This window comes from Ceratotherium simum, unplaced genomic scaffold, assembly GCF_057802395.1.
Source record: "Ceratotherium simum simum isolate JZ-2026a unplaced genomic scaffold, ASM5780239v1 HiC_scaffold_43, whole genome shotgun sequence".
NCBI classification, from domain to species: domain Eukaryota; kingdom Metazoa; phylum Chordata; class Mammalia; order Perissodactyla; family Rhinocerotidae; genus Ceratotherium; species Ceratotherium simum.
Window position 1 is genome coordinate 8,233,934 of NW_028261259.1, and position 15,254 is coordinate 8,249,187.

The window sequence follows — 15,254 nt, forward strand, 5'->3', positions numbered from 1 at the left end:
TGTAATTCAGTACACTAATCTCTGAAAAAAGAGAAATAATAATCTGAATAACTGTAAGAGTAACTAGTAAAATTAAACACATATTCATATTTTAAAACAAGCAACAACAACAGAACAACCCTTACCAAATCAGGAACAGAAGGACACTCTCTTACTCCCATACATAATATTCACAGAATGGAACTTTATGGTGCACTGTTGAAAGCAAGGATAAGAGAAGAATGTTCAACATCACTGCCTCTATAAGCCGTTTTGCTGGAGGTCTTGCCTCATACAATATTGGCAGGAAAAGATATAAAAGGATTAATTTACTTCAAAGGAAGAAGTAAAATTGATGTTATCTTCAGATGATATTATGGTATAAATGTAAAATCCATATAAATTAATGGATTAACTGAGTTTAGTGGTGGATGAATACAAGGTTAATATACAAAGCTTTGCTTCCATCTACCCGTCATAAGACATTCAAAATTTAAAATTTAAAAAATGACATTTACAACATTTTAAAGTATGAAGTACCTAGAAATAACTTTAATGAGACTTTCAAAAGATTTTTGTCCATAAAATTATAGAACAGCATTTAGAAAAATGGAGGAAGACTGAAAGAAGTGGAGGGATAAACGAAATTCGTGACTGAACAGACTTAAAATTCTACAGATATCAAAACTGTCCAAATTAATCTACAGCTTCCACAAAATTGCAGCTAAAATGATGACCCGTTCTGTGGAAATTACAATTGATACAATTCTTATGGAAATGATAAAGGAAAAACTTAGCTAAGAAAATCTTGAAAACAATGAATAGAGTGGGAGTACTTACTCTACCTGACATCAAGTATTATATCATCACAATAGAGGAGGTTCATCAAGAGGATAAACAAGAAAATCAACGGAACAAAATGGTAAGTTCAGATACAAACTGCTCATATAGGGACTCACGTATACACGTCTGATTTACAAGGAAACACTGAGGAGGAGTGGGAAAATGAAAGACTTTTCAATAAAGCATGTTGGGTAAATTGGCTGTCTTCATGAAGAAGACAATGACTCGCCAACCCTAACTCACACCATCCACAGAAAACGTTATCAGGCAGATTGTAGTTCTAAACGTGAAAAGTGAGAGAATTTAAAGGGACATAAAGAGGAAGGAGCAATGCCCCTGTAGAAGGAAAAAGCATATATTGATACCTGCAGGGATGAGTGGGCACGGAACAGATTCAGAACCACATGAAGATTTGGGAATCTTAAAAATCAGAGCAGAGGTAGTAGAGGTAGGCAAGTCCGAGGTTATACAGTCTTTTCGGTCTTCCTAAGAGTTTGTCGGATTTTTTAATGGAGGCTAAACATGATTCCACTTACATGTAGAAGTATCACTTGTGATGCAGGACAAGGGCAGGGAACCAGAGTAAAAAGACCTTATGATAACATAGGAGAAAAGTGACTAAAATCTTAACAGAAGTGGTGGAAGCGAAATCAAGATGAAATGTACTGGAGATCATTTTAGATGGTATAAAGGGTCTCATTTTGAACAAGAGAGACTGAACTTGGAGGAGAGACAGATAGATGGGCAGAAAACTGGACAGACGGATGGGATAAGTGGAAAAGGAGGACAATGGGCGGCACTTTAGCAGAAATAAAGTGAAAATCACGTGGGGTCAGAATGTGGTGGAGAACATGTCTCTGTCTAAGGCTTTCTCACCTTGGGCTGGGACTCTCCACCAGAACCCTGGAGGGAGAGAAGGGATGAATTAGGTCCCTTCCAGGTCCTTCCCTCACCAAGGACAGCAGGTGTAGGAGAACATGTGCTCCTCAACCCCAAATGCGGACTGGTCCCAGGAGATCAGGGCCAGGAATACTCACTGGTTGTAGTCGGGGCCACGGCTCCATAGGTGTAACCTGTGGAGAGAAGGCGAGAGGAGCTGAGCAAGAGTTGGGGTGATCATAAAGGATTAAGGAGAGGGAGGATGTAGGGACCTTTGTGGGAAAAGCAGAGGGGAAAGCAGAGGGGAAGTGGGGAGGGGTGTTCAGGGGGAAGGCAACGAGCTGGAAGGTGGCTGGACCCAGTGATCACACAGTGATGATAAGACTGAACCCAGACCGGGAGGATAGAGAGATGGATCACAGCTCACTTTAGAGCAAATGAGGCAACACAGAACTCCAACTGGGAGAGACAGCATGGCTGTAGCACAGCTGCTCACCACTGACGTAGAGGCTGTCCCAGTCCAGGGTGAAGGAACCCAGGTGGGAGAAGCCCTGGGTCTCATGGCTCAACTCCCAGTAGAGTCAATCTCTGTCCAGCCCCGGACCTGCGCATGTCAGAGTGGAAGGTGCAGATGATGTCCACCCCAGTGGCTGTCCCACCCTTCTCAAGCCTGGGGGAGTAAGAACATGGGGATGTGGAATACTGAGCAGGGGTCCTTCTGGGTGTGGAAGACGAGAGAGGGGAAGGGAGGAGGCTGAGGGAGATGCTGAAGGGTCTGTTCTGATGTCTGCAGGGGCTCTCCTAGGTGTCTCCTGTGTGAGACAACCCACTTACACGTAAGGCCTGACTTCCTTTAGGATGTGGAGGGGGGCATGTAAGTGGCAAATAGGGGTGAACACACAGACCTGTGCGAGGGGACACCTGCAGGTCTGCACGGACAGCAACAAGGAGCACAGTCAGTGCCCTGTGCCATCTGACACATGCAGGCAAGAAAGTACCGTTACGTTCTCTCGGTTCTACACTCCAAGGTCTTTTCTTTCTACTTCTTTCCTACTCCACAGCCATCACTCAGGCCTAGGGAACAATCATCTTATTCCTAATCTTATTCCCAGCACCTCCCATCTTGCCTCTTAAGTCTTCATTTTTAACCATGAAGTTCATTTTATCCCCCGTGCTTAGACCAAACGCTAATTACATCATCCTTCTACTTGCATCTCTCCAGAGTCTTCCCGCTGGTCTTAGAACAGAGTCCCAAGTCACTCCTGATCTGGTCCAGCCTGTTTCCCCCTCGCCGGTGTGGCTCACACCCCTCCCCCTGTGTTGACTCAGCTCAGCCATCCCTCTTCTCAGTTCATGGACACAACAGGCTCTCTGCCTCAGGGGTGTCCTCATGCGGGTCCCTCTGCCTGAAACGCTCTCTTGAACACACTCCCACACCCTCATCCAGTCTAACCCTCTAACTAGCTAAATCCAGTCCCAACTCTAGCTCTCAAGCTAAATATCAGTCCTTCTCAAGAGGCCTTCCCTGGCCCCTCAGGTTGATTCCCCTTGTGACAAAATCCCACATCACTCTCATCATGAACTGTCTAAAATCCAAATTCCCAAATACAATATAAATTCCATGGAGGTGGGACAAGGTCTCTCTGGTTCTCCAGGTCCCCATGCATGTGGCCCAGGGCCTGGCTCATGAGATGAGGAACCATCCCGGTTTGTCTAGGACTGCCCTGGTTTGAACACTAAATGTCCTGTGTCCTGGAAAACCCCTCTGTCCTGAATAAACGAGGATGGTTGGTCAGCATAAATTATACACTCAGAGACTATCTATTGCATACAAGCACAAATTCCCCTCAAGAATGTCACAAGAAAGTTAGAATGAAAAAGGCACACACACACTATTAGTAGAGGCCAACAACTAAATACAAAATTACTTAACAAGATTCTCTGCAACGTGAAACACCAGACCGTTATTTCAGAAAACTTTCAAGAAACAAAGTTAATTCCCTTTATAAGGCAAGGTGGAGAGGACAGTCTTTTTGGAGGCTAGCGCCCTTCCCTTCAATCTACAGTGTTGCTTAGTATTCCTCTAAATGATTTGAAATGTCATAAAGAAATAAATGCTCAAAATAAATCTGGTTACTGGCAAATTCAATTTTAAATTTGTTATTAATACAAAGAAGTTCAAATCATCTTTTTCCCTGAAAGTTCCTCTATTTCAAATTTTTGTGGAGGATTTATAGGACTTTAGAAGTCAAATTGAATGGTTCTAAGGAATGTTGCTGAGGATCCCTGCTAATATTTCATGGGATGTCTTCTAATACTACATACACATGCAAAACATTTCAATATTTATAATATATATAAATCCTAACTTTTGAGTATTACGCAATGCAAGTAAATCTATATTTTCTACTATAATCCACATTTGCAGTTATTTACGTTTCTTTCATATGTTCTTATTTGCATATAACTCTACGTACTGAAATATTTACCACACAGAACCACACACAGCTTACCATCTTTCCCTTGAATATAATCCATCAAACATCAATAATTTTTCTCAAGATACCCTCACTCTCAGTGAGTCCATGTGGTGACAACCCAAGCCCAGGAAACTCCAGTGACAGGTCTTCTGCACAGCGGAGGCTGCCGGAACCTCTTGGTACCAAGTCCACAGGGTACTCACCTGGTCACACAGAAATCCATGGATCAGCGAGGACAGGTGGACCCTGAGACTGGTTTCACCTCAAACTTGAGCTCCACGGATGCTTTTCGTGTCTGGGGGGGAAAAAAAAGCGCAAACAAGATTTTGAGGCCTTTTATAGGGTGTTGGATGGAAAGGCCACCCCATTCACTCTTCTTTTTTTTGTATTTACTGATTTAACTGTAACTGTAGGCTGTGACTGGATTTTCCCAATTCCTATCCAGCCACCTGCTCCCCAAGATGGGAGAAAGCAGCTTCGTGCTGTGTGCACTTGAGTCGCTCAACTCACTTGGCTGGACAGAGACTTTTTGGTGACTCTAGACCCTTTAAACAAGCTTGTCATTTAGGGATCCTGTAAGTGACTCGCTGACTTGTCAACAATTTCCACACTTCCTTCAGGGCTCAGGAGATTTTCAGGCCCTGAAGCAGGTCTCTCAACCTCAGCACCACTGACATTTGGGGCTGGATAAATCTCTGTCGGGCTGTCCTGGGCCCTGGAGTATGCTGAGCGGCATTCCTGCCTCCCCCTCTAGACACCAGGAGCGCCCCCATGAGTAACAACCCAAACACCGCCTGCAGACGCGGATAAGCACCCTGGGGACAAAATCACACGGAGGACAGTGACGGGGACTCTGAGGAGGGGACGGCGGCGCCCGGAGCCAGAAGGAACAGCAGCCTCGGGGGCCCTGAGCGAACAGCCCGGGGTAACCGGGGCTGTGAGGGGATGGAGGGACGCTGGGCCCTGACGGGGCTGCCTGCAGCCCAGGTCTCTCCCTGGCCCCCTACCCAAGCGGGGACTGCCCGCCACTCACCGAGGCCCGCCCCTGAGGGCAAACGTCCACGAGAATCCGATCGGCGCCTAGAAGAGGGAACACACCGCGAAGCACCCCGCTCTATCCATGGCGCAATGATGTGCCCATATTTAAAATTATAAATTTTTTGTGCGGGTTTGCTTTTCTTAATTTCGTTTAAAAATTGAATCATATATTCGCAATTCTCTACAACTTGCTGTTCCAAGCCAGTAGATGAGGATATAACGCTATTTTAATTTTTAAAATCTTGGGGGAGGGAGGCCACTACGTCGTAGATACATGTATAGGAAAACTTCAAAGAGTGGTGAAAAGTCAGTAAAATATTCTCACTTTACCACTGTCTCCCGGTACTTTTGCACAGAGATAAACATCCTTTTCTCCTCTATCTTTCCAGACATACCGTGTATATGTGGGCCTGTGTATATGTTGAAGCCCAAGAGGGATGTCCCCAAGCAAAACCTGAAGCCCATGAATTGTCTCATGCATCAGAAGTTACTGGAAAGAGATTTAAATTTCCGGTGGAAGGAGATGAACCAGTGATGAATCCAGAGGAAGACAACAAAGAAACAAGAGAATTTTCCCATTTAAAAGGTCAAAGGAAAAAGTGAGAAAGAAAATGTATTCATAATATCTGAGGTAGCACATCTCTGGATAAGATTCATATGCTATAAAATGGTAAACACTTATAAAACAGTAGACATTGAATTTTGATTTATCCTAATTCATTAAATAGTTATATTGGGCAAGGGGAATTATGTTTTTCACATATGTAAGAACACTTCATGCTGATTGTTTCAGAGAAGAAAAAAGTATAAATAGTCAAAAGCTGAAAAATGAAAAAGCTGTATGAGTAGCTAATTTAGAAATATAGATATTCAACCAGAAAGTTAAAGAAGTTGTTTTTGGAACCAGAGTCAAGAGTGGGGAAGGTAGCTTTTCATTATAAGGTTTGAAGTATTATTTGAGAGCTGTGCATATAGACACACATACACATACACACACACGGGAGCCTGAATTTGTATTCCAAAGGGATCATCTAACTCTACAAAGAGTTTGTAAAAAGGATTCACTTTACAAGAGTAGAATATATTTTGAAAACTACAGACTTCAAGCTTAAAAAAAGCTGTCATCATCGCGGTGGAAAAATGAATGGGGCATCACTTTCCCACCGACATGGTGATAAACATTTTACGTACATTACTCTTGAGTATTTTCACAGCAACCCATAAGGAAGATGGTATTATTTATCTCCATTTTGCAGGTGAGGAAATTGGTGACAGCATATTGCTAAAATTTTCATATAAGTTCTCAATAGATATTGTTTTATGTTAAAATTGTTTATTGAATTCTCTTTTCATTAATAAAACGATATGTGCCATTCTTACAAATAAGCAAAGGGTGTGTAAAAACCATTTAGCAAAGCGACAGTTTTATATCCTTTTGATATAATTAAATATAACAATCACTTTATTATTTTTCTGCTCTCTGCCTCACATCTAGGAAGATACTTCCTATCTTAAAGGCTTACTAGAAAACTCTACTAAAAATCAAGAATCAGGGAATACCCATATTATGCCAGGTTCCTGAATACGTGAAAAAAAGCCATTATAACAAATTTTTGTACAAAAATCTTAGATCATTCATGAACTGATAACAACACAAATCATGATTAGGCAAGGTATTTCTGTAGAATGGCAAATATTTAAACTTTAGACATTTAGAAAGGTAGTTCATTACAGTAACTAATGTGTATAAGAAGAATTTTTTCAAACTCACTAAGTGCCAGGAAATTGATTGACAAAATGCACTGCAACATTATTCACAATAGCCAAGAGATGGAAAGTACCTAATTGTGCATCCGTGGGTGAAAGGATGAAGAAAATCTGGGACATCTATACAATAGAATATTATTCAGCCTTAAAAAGGAAGGAAATCCTGTATTCAGAATTGCTTGCCTGGATCATTTCAGTAGCCATGTGCTTTCTTGCTTAGTCCCCTCTTGTCCATTCGCCAACCAGCAACCATGGTGATCCTTTTACAATGTAAGCTCCACGACTGCTAGTGGATCCCTAAAAGAGATTTTGGAGGTAGACTGCCTGGGTACCAGCTGTGTGAACTTGGACACCTATATAACCTCTAATATTCCTCATCCATAAAATAGGGGTTAATAGTATTGTCTCCATGGCATTGTTGTGAGCATTAAATGAGTGAATACATGTCAGATGCCTAGAATGTGCCTGGCACATGGTAAGGCAACATGAAAAATTTAACTGTAATTATAACTAAATTAAATATTTTGATGGCCTATTAATTAAGTTGAACCATATGAAATTTCTAATACTAAACCAATTTGATCCATTATTATTGTTGAATAAATGATAAAACTCAGTCTAGGCAGGCTGCATAGAGTGAAAAAGGATTGGATAAATGAAAATGTTATTACAATAAATAAGATGAAATAGATTGCTTTGCAATTTACAAAGCAGTTACTCATACTTTGTTTCATTTAATCTCTATAGAATGCTTTTCAGGGTATTATTACCACTGTCTCTGAAGGAGTTACTGACTTGCCCTAAATCACACCACATTATATAAAACAATTAGAGTGGACACATAATTTGGTGTATAAATTCAATATGATATATTGTTTTCCCTTCATAATATCATCCGTCCTCTCAAGAAAGTGATGAAATAATGCTGATTCCTAGGAACTTAGTCTTAAAGAGACATACTCTCAGATGATAAACACTACGTCTTTGAAACAGGGGTGTTGCGAGAAGAAACTTGGGACCAATGCTTTCTGGGTTTTCAAGTCCATGCTTAGAGTTATGGGAAACAGTCAAAGAAGGGAAAGGGTGAAAAATAGTCCAGAATGAAAAAAGTTTGACGTATATGTAACTTTATTGATCACCTCAAGATTCTCTTTTTATTTATGGTCTGTGTCAACCTACTAGAATATAAATGGTATTAGGGTAGATCACTGCTATCTTGCAGCAAGTGGTAGGCACTGAGTAAATATTTATTAAAGGAATGAAAGTGGCCTTGACTACATCTGCTCTTTACTCACCAGAGAACAGCCCCATAGCAGGCATATGCCATCATTAACAAAATTTTAAAAATCATATCCTTATTAGCTCGTAACCATGGATTCAAGGCTCCCATTTATTTCATACTTTCTAAGTACAGAAGAATTCTGGTGTATTAGGGAATGTTTCCACAGCCTCACTGTAAAATAAAGCAAGTTTTTTTTGGCCCATTGATTGCTGGTTCCAGCAGGGCCCATCTCTATACTTACCTCTAAACAATTAACTATAGATTTGTTATCCCAATGAACAGCGATTTGGTATGGAACCTGTTTTATCAGTGTCATGCAAAAGTAGACATTTGATATGTCTTTAAGTGGTGATATGGATAATAATGTTGATGCGGAAGAAAACTAAAAACTCTCTATGGTCATTGTCAAGTGCATGTGGGTGAAGGGTATCTTGTTGTCACTGGATTTCAGAACTCAAAAAGACTCATCCAACTCTTCATGTTACATGTGAAGAAAATGAGGTCTAAAGAGGTTGAGAGATTTGACCAAGACTAATTACTGAGACTAGAGAGAGATCCTCTGATTCTCAGCTGGCCACATTGTCATAAGATCTCCAGCTCCAAACAGCCAAGAGAAACAAGTCTGTTGATTTCCAGCTAGAAATGATTCCCCTTCACGTTTATACGTTCTCTCTGTTAGATGCCTGCTCTGCCCTAACAAGGAAATTATCTGATGTTTACACTACACTTAAGAAGAGGAAATGCTCCTGGCAAACACTAGTGTGATCCAGTGTGGCACTGGAAAGCACAGTCATGAAAAAATGAGAATCAAAAGAATAAGAGGTAAATAATATTAGAGCAGAAGAGAAAATCTATTATTTTAGTGGGACATAACTTATAAAGTTTAGAACTGGTATATAAGTGGAGTAATGTGAAAGGAAGCTAGATTCCTATATGAAACATCAAAAATACTGTTATATGAGCAAGAATTAGTTTAAACATGTAAATAATTATTCCACTCATAAGAGCAATGAATTCTTTAAGATAAGTAGTTAAAATAATCGGAACTACACATTAGTTATATGAAGAAGATGATAAAGAGATACAAAGCATGTAAAAGCTCAGATTAAATGGAGAGATATACTATACTTGTGACTGAAAACAGTGTTTCAAAGATATCAGTTTTCCAAACATTATTCAGATTCCATATACTTCAAATCAACTTTTAAAATGATGCAGTGTTTCTTTTAATAAACTAAATGATATCCATTTGTAAAATAAAACACTGGAACATCAACTAACATTATTCACAAGTAAATCATTCCAAATGGATTATAGGACTAAAATTAAAAGTAAACCCCCCACGTATAACAGTGGTGGATGAGAATATAGAAGAATATCCATAATCTTAAAATTAGTGAAGATAATCTTAATATATATGCTTAAAGATGTCTGGTTGAAAAGAGGAAGGAGAAAAAGTAAAATGGAACATGATATGGTCTCTGATTTTCTTTCAGAGACTTAATCTAGAGAAGAATATTCCAGTCTACGATATTGGATAAAGAAATAGAAATCTGTGATAATTACACAAATAATGAGAGGACATATTTAAATGGTAGCATAATGTATCAGTTAGCTTCTGATGTGTAACAAAGCATCCTAAAATTTGGTGACTTCAAATAAGAACAGTTTATTTTTTCTCAAGATTCTGTGGGTTAACTGGGCAGTTATTTTGATCTGGACCAATTGGTGGCTCAGCTGGGATTGGATGGTCTAGGTTGGCTTTACTCACATACCTGGTTGTTGACTTGAAGCCACCTGGAGTGATGCAAATGTGCAGTCTAACTAGACTCATTCACATATTGATGGCCTCAGACATCCCCAGGGCAGCCAGAGAAAGACAAGTACCAACAATGAGCAAGTGGTTTTCATGCCTTTGCTTATGTCATTTGTTCATGTCCCATTGGCCAAAGCAAGTTACAAAGCCAAGTCTACACAGAGTCAACGCGGGATGCTAAAACCAAACAGACAGAGGGAGAGGACTAATGTGTGGCCACTTTTGTAATCTCTCCCACATAATTTTAGAGGAGAATTAGCATGAATTTTGGTGTATTTGTTCATTTGAATGCCCGAGGAAAATTGTACAAAGCCAAAAGAAACGTAAAGCAAATAGTTAACTGGAGATGTTAGGTAAGTTAATTGGTACTTAAATTGGGTGTGGAAAAATGTTATAGTTTATTTTTCAAGTGTATGCAAGTTCTTGTGACCTATGAAAATAACTTACATTTCGATTATTTTCTCCCTGAATGTGTTTTATTCCTTAACACTTTTGATTTGTTTCTCTCTGGCTTTAAGAAAATAACGTAGCACTTGGGAGCAAAGATGCAGCCTAATAGACCCATATTGGAGGCCAAGATGGAGCAGACCTCCACGGCCACCATGATCTTGCCCTTGGTACTGTGGTAGATGGGCAGGAAGGTGACCCGGAAACTGCAGAACACCAGTATGCTGAACGTCAGGAACTTGGCTTCATTAAAGGTGTCAGGCAGGTTCTGGGCCAGGAAAGCCACAGTGAAGCTGCCTAGGGCCAAGGAACCCAGGTGTCCCAGGACACAGTAGAAGGTAGTGACCTAGCCCTTGTTGCACACGATGATGATGTGGCCGTGTTCAGAGTGTGCATCTGTGTCAATGAAGGGAGGAGAGGTTCCCAGCCAGATCCCACAGAGACTCAGCTGGATAAAGGAGCAGATGGGAATGATGAAGTTAGGTGCCCCTGACACCAACCACTGGCACATCCTTCTCCCTGGTGTGCTGACCTGGAAGGCCACAACCACAGTAATAGTTTTGGCCAAGACTGTGGAAACAGCCACAGTAAAAACAACTCCAAACGTGATCTGCTGAAGAATGCAGGTGGCTGTGTTGGCACGACCAAGGAAGAGAAGGAGCATAGGGTGAGGGAGATGAGCAGGATGTAGCTGAGAGTCCGTTTATTGGCCTTGACTATGGGAGTGTCTTTGTGCTTCACAAAGACACCCAGGACCACAGCTGTTATGACAGAAAAGCACAGAGCTGTGCAGGCCAGGGCCATCCCCAAGGGGTCCTCATAAGCCAGAAAGGTCACAGCTTTTTGGAGGCAGCGATCTCGGTCTCTGTTGGCGTTCTGATGATCTGGACACTTCACACACTGATCCATGTCTGGGGAGAGATGCAAAGTGTCCTCAGCCCAGGTTCAGTCATTCTCTCTTATTCACATGCCCCCAAAGAAGGCATTGGGTAAGTTTAGCCAATTGTCTTCCATTGTTGCTCCAGGCACCAAATAACAGAATGTTCTGCAGAGAACCGTTACCAGTTAATCCTGCCCATCTTCTTTATAGTTAAGTAAACAAAGCTATTATCCTTCTCAGTATTTATCTTGCATATTCGTGAAAGCACTTTTTTCTCAGAAAAAAAGCAAAAGTCATCCCTGTCTCTCTGAGCTATACCCCTGTAAGCTATGGCCTAGATTTATTCATTCAATGAGCAAGCAGTAATTGGAAAACTTCCATGAGGCAGATAATATGCTACATTCTAATGAAACAGAGATGACCAAGTCATAGACCTCACTCCCAGGAAGGTTCAAAATGAGACCCTTTCTACCATCTAAAATGATCTCCAGTACATTTCATCTTGATTTCACTTCCACCACTTCTGTTAAGATTTTAGTCACTTCTTTCCTATGTTATCACAAGAACTTTCTACTCTGGTTCCCTGCTCTTGTCCTGCATCACAAGTGATAGTTCTACATGTAAGTGGGATCATGTGTATCCTCCATTAAAAAATCCCACAAACTCTTGGGAAGACCAAAGACTGTATAACCTTGGTCTTGCCTACCTCTACTACCTCCGCTCTGATTTTTAAGATTCCCAAATCTTCCTGTGGTTCTGAATGTGTTCCGTGCCCACTCATCCCTGCAGGTATAAGTACATGCTTTTTCCTTCTACAGGGGCATTGCTCCTTCCTCTTTAAGTCCCTTTAAAATCTCTAACTTTTAACGTTTAGAACTACAATCTGCCTGATAATGATTTCTGTGGATGGTGTCAGTTAGGGGTGGCGAGTCATTGTCTTCTGCATGAAGACAGCCAATTTACCCAACATGCTTTATTGAAAAGTCTTTCATTTTCCCACTCTACCTCAGTGTTTCCTTGTAAATCAGTCGTCCATACATGAGTCCCTATATAAACAGTCTGTATCTGAACTACCATTTGGTTCCGTTGATTTTCTTGTTCATCCTCTTGACGAACCTCCTCTATTGTGATGCTACCATACTTGATGTCAGGTAGAGTAAGTCCTCCCACTCTCTTCTTTGTCTTCCAGATTTTCTTAGCTAAGTTTTTCCTTTATTATTTTCATAAGAATTTTATCAATTGTAATTTCCACAGAACAGGACAGTATTTTAACTGCAATTTTGTGGAAGCTGTAGATTAATTTGGACAGTTTTCATATCTGTAGAATTTTAAGTCTGTTCAGTCATGAACTTGGTTTATCCTTCAACTTCTTTCAGTCTTCCTTTATTTTTGTAAGTGCCATTCTATAACTTTATGGACAGAAATCTTTTGAAACTCTCATTAAAGTTATTTCTAGGTCTTTCATACTTTTAAGATGTTGTAAATGTCATTTTTTAAAATTTAACATTTCAATGCCTTATGAGTGGTAGATGGAAGCAAAACTTTATATATTAACCTTGTATTCAGCCACCACTAAACTCAGTTAATACATTAATTTATATGGACTTTACCTTTATACCATAATATCATCTGAAGATAACATCAACTTTTTACTTCTTCCCTTGAAGTAAATTAATCCTTTTATATCTTTTCCTGCCAATATTGTATGAGGCAAGACCTCCAGCAAAACGGCTTATAGAGGCAGTGATGTTGAACATTCTTCTCTTATCCTTGCTTTCAACAGTGCACCATAAAGTTCCATTCTGTGAATATTATGTATGGGAGTAAGAGAGTGTCCTTCTGTTCCTGATTTGGTAAGGGTTGTTCTGTTGTTGTTGCTTGTTTTAAAATATGAATATGTGTTTAATTTTACTAGTTACTCTTACAGTTATTCAGATTATTATTTCTCTTCTTTCAGAGAGTAGTGTGCTGAATTACATTGCATGAACCTAATTTGGTCATGATATGTCCTTCTTATAAAATATAGCTAGATTTTGAAGGTTGATTTGTTTTTTTTTTTTAGGATAAATGAATTTAATCAAAGAAAGAGAGTGGCCTGTAATTTCCTTTCCTGCAATGAATTTGTTAGATCTTGGTAACAATGTTAAGCTAGTCTCTCAAAATGAGTTAAAAAGTTTTCTGTTTTTCCTATTCTCTGGAAGAGTTTGAGTAGATGTGTATTATTTCTTTCTTGAATATTTGGTAGGATTCATCAATTTTTTACCAAATAAATAGCCTACAATAATATATTGCAGGAATGTTTTAAAGTATGGTCTCAATTTCTCTAATAGATATGACATTATTCAGATTTTTCAATTTTTCTTGAGACAGTTTGGTAACTTTTATTTGCCTGGAAATTTGTGAATTTCCTCTAAATTTTCATTGTATCAACATGATGTTATTTATATTTTCTTCATGTTAAAAATTTTCCATATGATCTGCACAGATTACTCCCTTTTAAGCCTTCGTATTTTTTTTGTTGCAATTTTTCTCTTTTTTTGAACACTAGTACTAGGATTTTATTGCATATATTTGTCATTTATTAGAATCTAATTTAGTTTTATTTATCATTTCGATGTTTGTCTTTTATTGTGTTAACACTTCCTCTAATATTTATCATTTTGTGTTTTCTATTTTCCTTGTGTTTAATTTTCTGCTCTTTTTCTAGCTTGTGATGAATGCTTAGAATTTAGAACTTCAACCTTTCTATATTTAAATATACACAATAATATATAAATATATATAATCTAGGCTTATATATTTCTCTCTAATGATAGTTCTAATTCCCCCCCATAAGATTTGATGAATAGTATTTTTAATTGGAAATACATTCTAATATCCGTCATAGTTTACTCATTAATCATCGGTTGTTTACAAGTGTATTTATTAATCCCCAAGCATGTAGAAATTGAAGTTAGTGGACTCAGTGTTCTTTAGATGAGCATATGGACCATATGCCCAAAATTACCATGTGCCAAATGTGCACATGGAAGCTTTATCCAAATTGACTATATGCCAGACTATATCATCAATCTCAGTACATTTCAAAAAAAAATTGAAATGATACAAATGATGTTGTGAAATTAAGCTTCAGATCAATCACAAAAATAAAATGAGAAAATGCCACCATTGAGGGGATACCAGCATTGCACCATTTAATATCATAAAATATGAGTAATACCAAGATGTTAATTATGATATGAAAAATCTTCAGTGTTGGTTTTTTGTCCCTGTTCTACTTCATGACCCAACTCCCAAACACACATTGTCTAGGTTCTAGTCATGTTGAACCTTTTCTCAGCTCCCTAGACTATTAAATGCAGGACTAATTTGCCATTTTTTGCCATATCTAAGAATTCTAACAAGAATTTATTCCGCCTTCATTAGTCTGATATAATGCTAATGCTACTGACTCTATGAAGAAGTCCATGACACTTCCCTACCCACAAACATATATACTATCACTTATTTCATCCCATGGGGCTCTGCGTACCTATATGGCAGCCCTATGTCACCACCTTGAATTCTCCTCACTGCCTGTTGTCTCCCCTACTCACCTGTGAACTCTAGGACATCAGAGACCAAGATGTAAGTACTCATTGAAGGAAGCTGTACCGTAAGCACATTGCATACCATGAAAATACTTACTTCTTAAATCAAACACAACCTTTCTGAGCTCCTGCTCTGTGCCAAGAACAGCACCAGACACTGGAAAAATAAGGATTTGTTCAATGTGATCTAAACGTAGCTTTAAAGAAGCTGAAAAGTAAGGACTTACAATACCATGTGTTAGAATCCATGCGA

General features: G+C 39.2%; 1 pseudogene; it reads right to left on the minus strand.

The window, feature by feature from the left end:
* Positions 1-10,538: 10,538 nt before the first annotated feature.
* On the minus strand, positions 10,539-12,196 carry LOC147911530 (vomeronasal type-2 receptor 116-like; annotated as a pseudogene).
* Positions 12,197-15,254: the final 3,058 nt, after the last annotated feature.